At 46.7% G+C, this 9,272-nt stretch overlaps 1 pseudogene; it reads left to right on the top strand.

Annotated features, from left to right (window-relative positions):
* Positions 1 to 4,880: 4,880 nt before the first annotated feature.
* LOC100659297 (melanoma-associated antigen B16-like) lies at positions 4,881 to 5,928 on the top strand (annotated as a pseudogene).
* The last annotated feature ends 3,344 nt before the right edge of the window (positions 5,929 to 9,272 follow it).

Genomic DNA, 9,272 nt, shown 5'->3' with positions numbered 1-9,272 from the left:
TCTGTGACCTGACCCACTTAACAATTTCTAGGCCTCAGTTTCTCCATATTTATGAGGGAATGACAGCACCTTCCTGGAATGCTTCCCCTTGGGACTTGCCCTCTTGGAACTTATCATCAGGCTGTGAGAAGTCCAAGCCACCAAAGGTCACCTGTCAGTGTTCCAAAGGGGTCACCTGTAAATGCTCCAAACAGCAGCCGTGGCCGGGTTCCAAGCCAACACCCAGCACCAACCGCCAGGCTGGGAGTGAGCCAGTTGAGCCTCTGGCCCAGCAGGGCCCCAGATGATTCCAGCCACCGCTGCCTCTGACTGCAACTTTCCAGCATTTCCTGAGCACCCGGGACACTGGGCTTAGTTCCGGCGCCACACCCTGATGGCTGAAGCTCATCTGCTTCTAGACCCCTGACCTCGACCACCAGCTGCGCTACTCTGCTATTGACCACCAGCTGCACTACTCTGCCAGAACTGACCTCATGGTTGTTCTTCACAACACAATGAGAAATTGCTAGAGCTACTGCCCCAGACAGAGGAGCACCACGCTCAGCACCGACTGCCAGGAGCGGCCCCTGCATCTTCTCCTTGACCAGCTTGGTTTCACAAACTGCAACCTTCCAGACTTCCTGAGAACCCAGCACACTGGGCCCAGTACCGGCGCCAGCCCCTGATGGCTGAAGCTCATCTGCTTCTAGACCCCTGACCTCGACTGCCAGCTGCGCTACTCTGCCATTGACTGCCAGCTGCACTACTCTGCCAGAACTGACCTCATGGTTGTTCTTCACATCACTCTGAGAAATTGCTAGACAAACAGACAGAGGAGCACCATGCTCAGCACCGACTGCCAGGAGGGGCCCCTGCAATTTCTCCTTGACCAGCTTGATCCATGGAGTTTCGGCTACAGCAGTCACTGCCCAGAGTGGTCAGGGAACAGGGCCAGAAGGACAAAGGGACTAAGAGCCCAGGAGACAGGCTTGGACTAATTAGAGACAAGCCACCACAGACAGAAAGGGGGCACCTGACTAATTGTCCACCCTTTTTTGTACCAGTGAGCTGTTCTGAGTTAGAGGGATTCCTCACAATCTCTGTGGACATGGCCTGTGGCTCGAAGCAACCAGCTATTTGGCTGCAAAGTTGTAGTCTGCTTTTATTTCCTCTGCTTCCTTCTGGGGCTCAGGCTCCTTTTCGCCTGCTCTCAGTTCCCTGGTTTGTACTCCTCAATGAAATGTTGGTGCTTGTAAAAATGGAGGGACGCTTGTACACAAATGATCATAGTAGCATTATTCATAACAGGCACCAAGTGGAAAGAACCGAGGCTCCTGCCCCCTTTCCCCTCGCTCTCAGTTCCATGGGAACGTACCGCTCAATAAAATGTTGGTGTGTGTAGAAATCCAGGGAAGCTTGTACACACATGCTCATAGCAGCATCATTCATAATAGCCACCAAGGGGAAACAACCCAAATGTCCTTCAACTGCTGAATGGATTAATAAAATGTGGCCTGCCATAGGCTGGAACTTCACTCAGCCCTAAAAGGGAATGATGATGGGATGGGGGAAGGGGGAATTGGGAAGGACTGCTAGTCGGTATGGGGCTTCTTTTGTGGGGTGACAGAAATATTCTGGAATTAGATAGTGGTGATGGTTGCAGAACATTGTGAATGTACTAAAACCCACTGGATGTTATACTTTAAAAATGGTGTTATATTATGTGAATCATATCTTAATAAAAATTGGTTAAAAAAAATACAACCTTAAGGTAGGTTCTAAAAAAAGGATTAATCCCCTAGCCTGTGGCCTCCTTCCCACTTTCATGGTTTGCTTTCTTATTTTTATTTTCTTCCTAAATATCCAGATGATGTATCTGGTTCCAATAAAGCATTTTTAATAGAATGCGAATATATGTGGTTCATCTGGGTGTTAAAATTAATATGTATTCCTGTAGAGTGTCTTTGCCTTACAATTCCAAGTGTTTTGCTGTAATACTTGATAAATTTGGGGAGCAAAAATGAGTGTTGGTAAGTTGAAAGAAAAATAAAACTCAGCTACTCTTTGTTTAAATAAAAAAGGAAGGAGATGAAAAAAATTGCAATAAATGGTTGTGATACAAAGCTGTCATGATGATAAAATGCAATGATCCACGTGAACAACTTTTCATAAAATAAATGCTCATTAAATGTTAGTGGCTACTGTTTTCTTGGGGGGGGTGTTATATTTCAAGATGAAAGAAATGGAGGCTCCAAAAATTCAAGTGGCCATCCTAGGTCAAATTAAGTGGGAGGATTCTAATTGTTATTATTAGTATTTTAATTATCAAGAGACAGAAGTCAGGAGGCACACTTCTACAGAGTGGGCCCATGCTGGCTCCTAGAACTCCTGATTTCATCATTTATGAAGTGATGAAATGTTTCCAAAGGGATAGGACAAGGCCACCTGATGATGTGTCCACACAAGGCTCTTACCAGTACAAAGGAAACCTTTTGGACAGAAGGTTCCCACCTGGCTGGAGAAGAGAGCTCATGGGAAAGTGTGTTTTTCTTTTTTCTTTCTCTGACGGTCCAGCAGTTGTCCTGGCGCCATGCATTGTGCCAAGGCTTCCCTACCTAGCACCTAACCTGGCACACCATTCAATCTCCCTGAGAGTTGCAATGGGACAAATGCACAGAGAGTGGGTGGGAAGTGGCATCATCCAGTAAGCATTTATTCAGAAAGACTGGAGCCAAGGTATGGTCCCTAAGTGAGGACTGAGAAGATGACTCATCCCAGAAGAGAGAGGGCCCCATAGAACCCTGCCCCTGCTGTTAGCCCTGGGAGGCTCCAGACAGGGGTGGTCAGAAGTGGCTTTCCCCAACTTCTGCCTCAGGAGTCTAAGGGCAGTGAGTTCCTTGGTCTGAGGGGTGTGGCCAGACCTGGAGAGTGAGGAGTCTCAAACACTGCCTGGAGTCCAGATATAGAGCTTCAATAGGGTTTGAAGGTCTACCCACCCCACAATGTAGGGAGCCACACACAGCTACACCCTGGAAAGAAAAGAGTCGCCCTTCTTTCCGTCCCCCCTCCAGGGAGCAGCAGTGGTGTCCGCTAACTTCTGCCTTGAGGTATTTGGAGGTGAAGGCCTGTACTGAGTGCTACAGACTCAAGTCAGCAGAAGGGAGAGCCCCAGGACTGGTTACCTGAGAACCTGAATGAGGTATGTGGAAATCACCCATCCTGGGAAAGTTGGGCCATCATAGAGTAGAGCCCTGTCTCTTCTGACAGCCCTGGGAGACCCTGGAATAACTGTCCGACTGAGGCCCCGCTTACTTCATCCCCGGGAATCTGAAGGTAGTGAGGGCCTTGGTTGGAAAAAAGAGGTCTCAGGTTAGCAGAAGGAAGATTTCCAGGCCCCGCCAGGTGTCAAGGTAAGATGTTGAGTGAGGACTGAGGGTATCACCAATCCCGTAAAGGAAGGGACAACCCAGATCTCTTTTGTCAGTCCTGGGAGGAGGGTGTGACTGGGAGTAGCTTTCACTGACTCACCTCAGAAATCTGAAGTGCCTTGGGATGATGAAGAAGACCTCAATTCAGCATTGAGAGTAGTTCCAGGCCATTCAAGGTTTCAAGGTAAGGCACTGAGTGTACTGAGGGGCCACTCAACCCTGAATAAAGGGAGTCCCCCAGATAAAAGCCTAACCCCTGCCATCAGCCCTTGGAGCACCTAGAATGCCTATCCAGACTGACTCGCCCCTTGACTTTTACCTGGGACATTGCAGAGAGGTGAGTCCTGGTCTGATAAGTGCTGCCTCAGGTGAGCAGAGAGAGGCGTCCCAGGCCCTGCCACCAGGAGCCAAAGTAAGATGCTGAGTGAGGGCTGAGGAGATCCCCCACCCATGAAGGGAGGGGCCCCTCAGAACTCTGTTGTCAGCCTTGGGAGGAAGGGGTGAGGTGATTGGGAGTAGCTTCCCCTGACTTTTGCCTCAGGAGTCTGATGGTGGTGAGGGTCTTGGTCTGAGTGGTGTGGCCTCAAGTCAGCAGAAGGAGGAATCTCAGATGCTTCCTGGAGTCAAGGTAAGATGCTGAGTGGGGATTGAGGGAACCATGGCTCCAGAACAGTAAGGGTCCCATAGAGCCTCACCTCCGCTGTCAGACTGAGGTGCTTCCTGACTTTGACTGTGGGAGTCTGAGGGAAGTGAGGGCCTTGTAAGGGATACTACCTTAAATCAGCAGAGGAAGGAGACCCAATTTCTGTTAGGGGTCAAAGTGAGGACTCTGAGTGAGGATTGAGGGGATCACCCACCTCAGAACAACAGGGCCCCCACAGAGTCCTGCCACCTGCCCTTAGCCCTGAGAGTGCCAGGCAGGTATGGTATGATGAGTGGTCCATTCACTTCTTCCCCAGCAGTGTTTGTCACCCCTCTGGCTTTCCTCTCTGGGAGTCTCTGGGGAAGTTGTCAGGGTGAGGTGCTCCCTTACTTCTTTCTTTCTCTGTATCCCAGGGAGGTTAGGGCCTCTTTCTGAGGTGATAGGCCTTTGCTCAGAAGAGGGAGAAGTCCCAGATCCTCCCAGGAGTCACAGTGAAGATTCTGAACAAGGACAGAGAAGACCACCCACCTCAAAACAGAGGGGACCCTGCAGAGCCTGATCTTACCTGCCCCTGTTGGCAGCTCTGGGAAGCCTTGAGCTGGGCTGGCTGAGTGCAACCTGAAGAGCCTTCTCACTTCCTCCTTCAGCTTTTTATAGGACAGAATAGGAGACCTCTGTGTCCCTAAAGCACTGCCCTTAGGAGAAGACAAGTGGAGGCAGCTTTCATCAGAGCCGCTGTGGTTGAGTGGACCAGCTGAGGCCACTCACATTCTCCTGTTCTCCCTAGGTTGTACCCATACTCCTGCCTACTGCCATCAACAATAGTGATCATGTCTCAGGGTCAGGAGGGTCCACGCTGTACACATGAACAACACCTTGAGGCCTACAGTGAGTCTGAAGGCTGGGAGGCTGCACAGATCATCAAAGCTTTGAAGGTCATCAGTCCCCCCTCCTCCCATAGTCTAATGTCTGGCAACATGGAAGAGGTTCCTGCTGCTCAGACATCCAGTACTCACCAGGATCCATGGAGTGGCTGCTGTTCCTCCACTGCTATCACAACCACCCCATCAAGCAAATCAGATGAGGGCTCCAGAAACCCAGACAAAGGGGAAAGTCCAATCACCTCACATTCACCACGAGACATGGAAGAACTGCCGATAGGTCCTCCATATGAGACGGTACCTTTGGTGGTGCAGTTCCTGCTGTACAAGTATCAAGTGAAAGAGCTGATCACAAAGGAGGACATGCTGGATATTGTTATCTAAGAATACAAGGATGACTTCCTTGAGATCCCCAAGAGAACCTCTGAGGGCATAGAGCTGGTCTTTAGCATTGATCTGAAGGAACTAGAGCCCAGCAGCCACTGCTACGCTCTCACCAATAAACTGGGTCTCACCTTTGATGCGACGATGAGTGGTGATGAACACATGCCTAATACAAGCCTCTTGATAATTATGCTGGGCATGATCTTCATGAAGGGCAACTGTGCCACTAAGGAGGAGATCTGGGAAGTGCTGAATATGATGGATCTATATTCTGGGAGGAAGCACTTCATTTTTCGGGAGCCCAGGAAGTTCATCACTAAAGATTTGGTGCAGGAAAAGTATGTGCAGTACCGGCAGGTGCCCAACAGTCATCCTCCATGCTATGAATTCCCCTGGGGACCAAGAGTCCGTGCTGAAAACCAACAAAATGAAACTCCTGGACTTTTTGACCAAGATCCATGAGTCTAACCCCAGTTGCTTCCCATCTCAGTATCAGGAGCCTTTAGAAGATGAGGCAGAGAGAACCCAAGCCAGAATTGAAGGCAGGGCTGGCACTACTACCTTGGCCAGTGCAAGTTCAAGTGACAAGCCCAGCAGCTTCTCCCACTCCTAGTCAAGTCTGAGAAAGATTCTTGGCTTTGTCTTTGAAGAAAGCAGTCAACCTTGTAAGCAGTGGAGAGCCAGGGTGGGGCTTGAGGGAACACAGTGTATATCATCTTTGTGTTCCTGTTTTATACGGATAACTTGGAATTTATCTTCCTTTTTTGTTGTTGTTTTGTTTTCAAATGTTGTTTTATATAATGGTTACTTAGCTTTAAAATAAAAATTTATGAATGATATTGGTCATACATTTGTTGCTGTTTATGAAGTTTGAGAATAAGTATTTTGCTTGTTTGCAAAACAAATTGGGAAACTGACCATCTTATATTATGATTTGGAAAGAAGACAACATGGCATTGGGATAGGCATTGCCTTGGAAAGGTGAAACGACTCAGCAGTAAAATAGTTTCCCAGCTATTTTCAAGAAATAGAGAAAAATACTAAAAAATGGTCAATTCTTTGCTTCTCTTATCCCTTTTAGTCTGTTGTTCTATAAAGTCAAATGATACATGCATGGATTTACTTAGTTTACTTAAGAATGTATGAGGAATAAATCTTGGTATATTAGAGCTTATGCTCACTGGCCCGTTTATTCCTTAAACATTAATTGAGCATCTGCTCTTTGGAAAGCACTGTGTTAGTACTGGGGATGCTAGGATAAACAAGACTAAGCACCTGCCCATGGAATTTCAGAGTCTAGGAGCCGCAATCATGTAAAGACGATGGAGAGTATCCTTCAAGTTCAAAAGAAACAGTAAAAAGGAGTAAGGAGATGGGGGTGGGGAAGTGCATTGGAGAGCAGTAAAGTGGGAATCTCTAAGACACGGCATGCTGGTCCTTGGGAACCTACAGCTCCTTCAGTGGGAGGTAATTTTAAATTAAGCTGGGTGGTGGGCTGGATGAGGCTGTGGGAGTGATGAGCAGGCGTGAGTCTCAGAGTTGAGAGCAAACCTGGAACGGTAAACTCCTCTTAGCAATTACTTTGTGGTCATGGGTAAACCAGATTCCATTTGGGACAAGAATTGAAGGTGTCTTGTATTCTTGTCCCAGTGCAGTTGGACACAGTGTTCAACATAGTCATTCCATGGACATCATCTTCAAGGAACACTTAAGAAATATGGGTAATACTTTCTTTTTTTTTTTTTAAATAACTTTTATTAAGCTTCAAGTGAACGTTTACAAATCCAATCAGTTTGTCACATATAAGTTTACATACATCTCACTCCCTACTCCCACTTGCTCTCCCCCTATTGAGTCAGCCCTTTCAGTCTCTCCTTTCTTGACAATTTTGCCGGCTTCCCTCTCTCTCTATCCTCCCATCCCCCCTCCAGACAAGAGTTGCCAACACAATCTCAAGTGTCCACCTGATATAATTAGCTCACTCTTCATCAGCGTCTCTCTCCCACCCGCTGACCAGTCCCTTTCATTTCTGATGAGTTGTCTTCGGGGACGGTTCCTGTCCTGTGTCAACTGAAGGTCTGGGGAGCATGGCCGCCGGGATTCCTCCAGTCTCAGTCAGACCATTAAGTATGGTCTTTTTATGAGAATTTGGGGTCTGTATCCCACTGATCTCCTGCTCCCTCAGGGGTCCTCTGCTGTGCTCCCTGTCAGGGCAGTCATCGATTGTGGCCGGGCACCAACTAGTTCTTCTGGTCTCAGGATGATGTAGGTCTCTGGTTCATGTGGCCCTTTCTGTCTCTTGGGCTCTTAGTTGTCGTGTGGCCTTGGTGTTCTTCATTTTCCTTTGCTCCAGGTGGGTTGAGACCAATTGATGCATCTTAGATGGCCGCTTGTTAGCATTTAAGACCCCAGACGCCACATTTCAAAGTGGGATGCAGAATGATTTCATAATAGAATTATTTTGCCAATTGACTTAGAAGTCCCCGCAAACCTTGTTCCCCAGACCCCCGCACTTGCTCCCCTGACCTTTGAAGCATTCATTTTATCCCGGAAACTTCTTTGCTTTTGGTCCAGTCCAATTGAGCTGACCTTCCATGTATTGAGTGTTGTCTTTCCCTTCACCTAAAGCAGTTCTTATCTACTGATTAATCAATAAAAAACCCTCTCCCACCCTCCCTCCCTCCCCGCCTCGTAACCACAAAAGTATGTGTTCTTCTCAGGTTTACTATTTCTCAAGATCTTATAATAGTGGTCTTATACAATATTTGTCCTTTTGCCTCTGACTCATTTTGCTCAGCATAATGCCTTCCAGGTTCCTCCATGTTATGAAATGTTTCAGAGATTCGTCACTGTTCCTTATCGATGCGTAGTATTCCATTGTGTGAATATACCACAATTTATTTACCCATTCATCCATTGATGGACAGCTTGGTTGCTTCCAGCTTTTTGCTATTGTAAACAGAGCTGCAATAAACATGGGTGTGCATATATCTGTTTGTATGAAGACTCGTGTATCTCTAGGGTATATTCCTAGGAGTGGGATTTCTGGGTTGTATGGTAGTTCTATTTCTAACTGTTTAAGATAATGCCAGATAGATTTCCAAAGTGGTTGTACCAATTTACATTCCCACCAGCAGTGCATGAGAGTTCCAATCTCTCCGCAGCCTCTCCAACATTTATTATTTTGTGTTTTTTGGATTAATGCCAGCCTTGCTGGTGTGAGATGGAATCTCATCGTAGTTTTAATTTGCATTTCTCTAATGGCTAATGATCGAGAGCATTTTCTCATGTATCTGTTGGCTGCCTGAACATCTTCTTTAGTGAAATGTGTGTTCATATCCTTTACCCACTTCTTGATTGGGTTGTTTGTCTTTTTGTGGTTGAGTTTTGACAGAATCATGTAGATTTTAGAGATCAGGCGCTGGTCGGAGATGTCATAGCTGAAAATTCTTTCCCAATCTGTAGGTGGCCTTTTTATCCTTTTGGTGAAGTCTTTAGATGAGCATAGGTGTTTGATTTTTAGGAGCTCCCAGTTATCTGGTTTCTCTTCATCATTTTTGGTAATGTTTTGTATTCTGTTTATACCTTGTATTAGGGCTCCTAGGGTTGTCCCAATTTTTTCTTCCATGATCTTTATCGTTTTAGTCTTTATGTTTAGGTCTTTGATCCACTTGGAGTTAGTTTTTGTGCATGGTGTGAGGTATGGGTCCTGTTTCATTTTTTTGCAAATGGATATCCAGTTATGCCAGCACCATTTGTTAAAAAGGCTATCTTTTCCCCAGTTAATTGACACTGGTCCTTTGTCAAATATCAGCTGCTCATACGTGGATGAATCTATGTCTGGGTTCTCAATTCTATTCCATTGGTCTATGTGTCTGTTGTTGTACCAATACCAGGCTGTTTTGACTACTGTGGCTGTATAATAGGTTCTGAAGTCAGGTAAGGTGAGGCCTCCCA

The sequence above is a fragment of the Loxodonta africana genome, chromosome X, assembly GCF_030014295.1.
Source record: "Loxodonta africana isolate mLoxAfr1 chromosome X, mLoxAfr1.hap2, whole genome shotgun sequence".
In the NCBI taxonomy this organism is placed as follows: Eukaryota; Metazoa; Chordata; class Mammalia; order Proboscidea; family Elephantidae; genus Loxodonta; species Loxodonta africana.
Note: the sequence above shows the minus strand (reverse complement) of the source record. Positions and strands in the feature narration are given on the sequence as shown.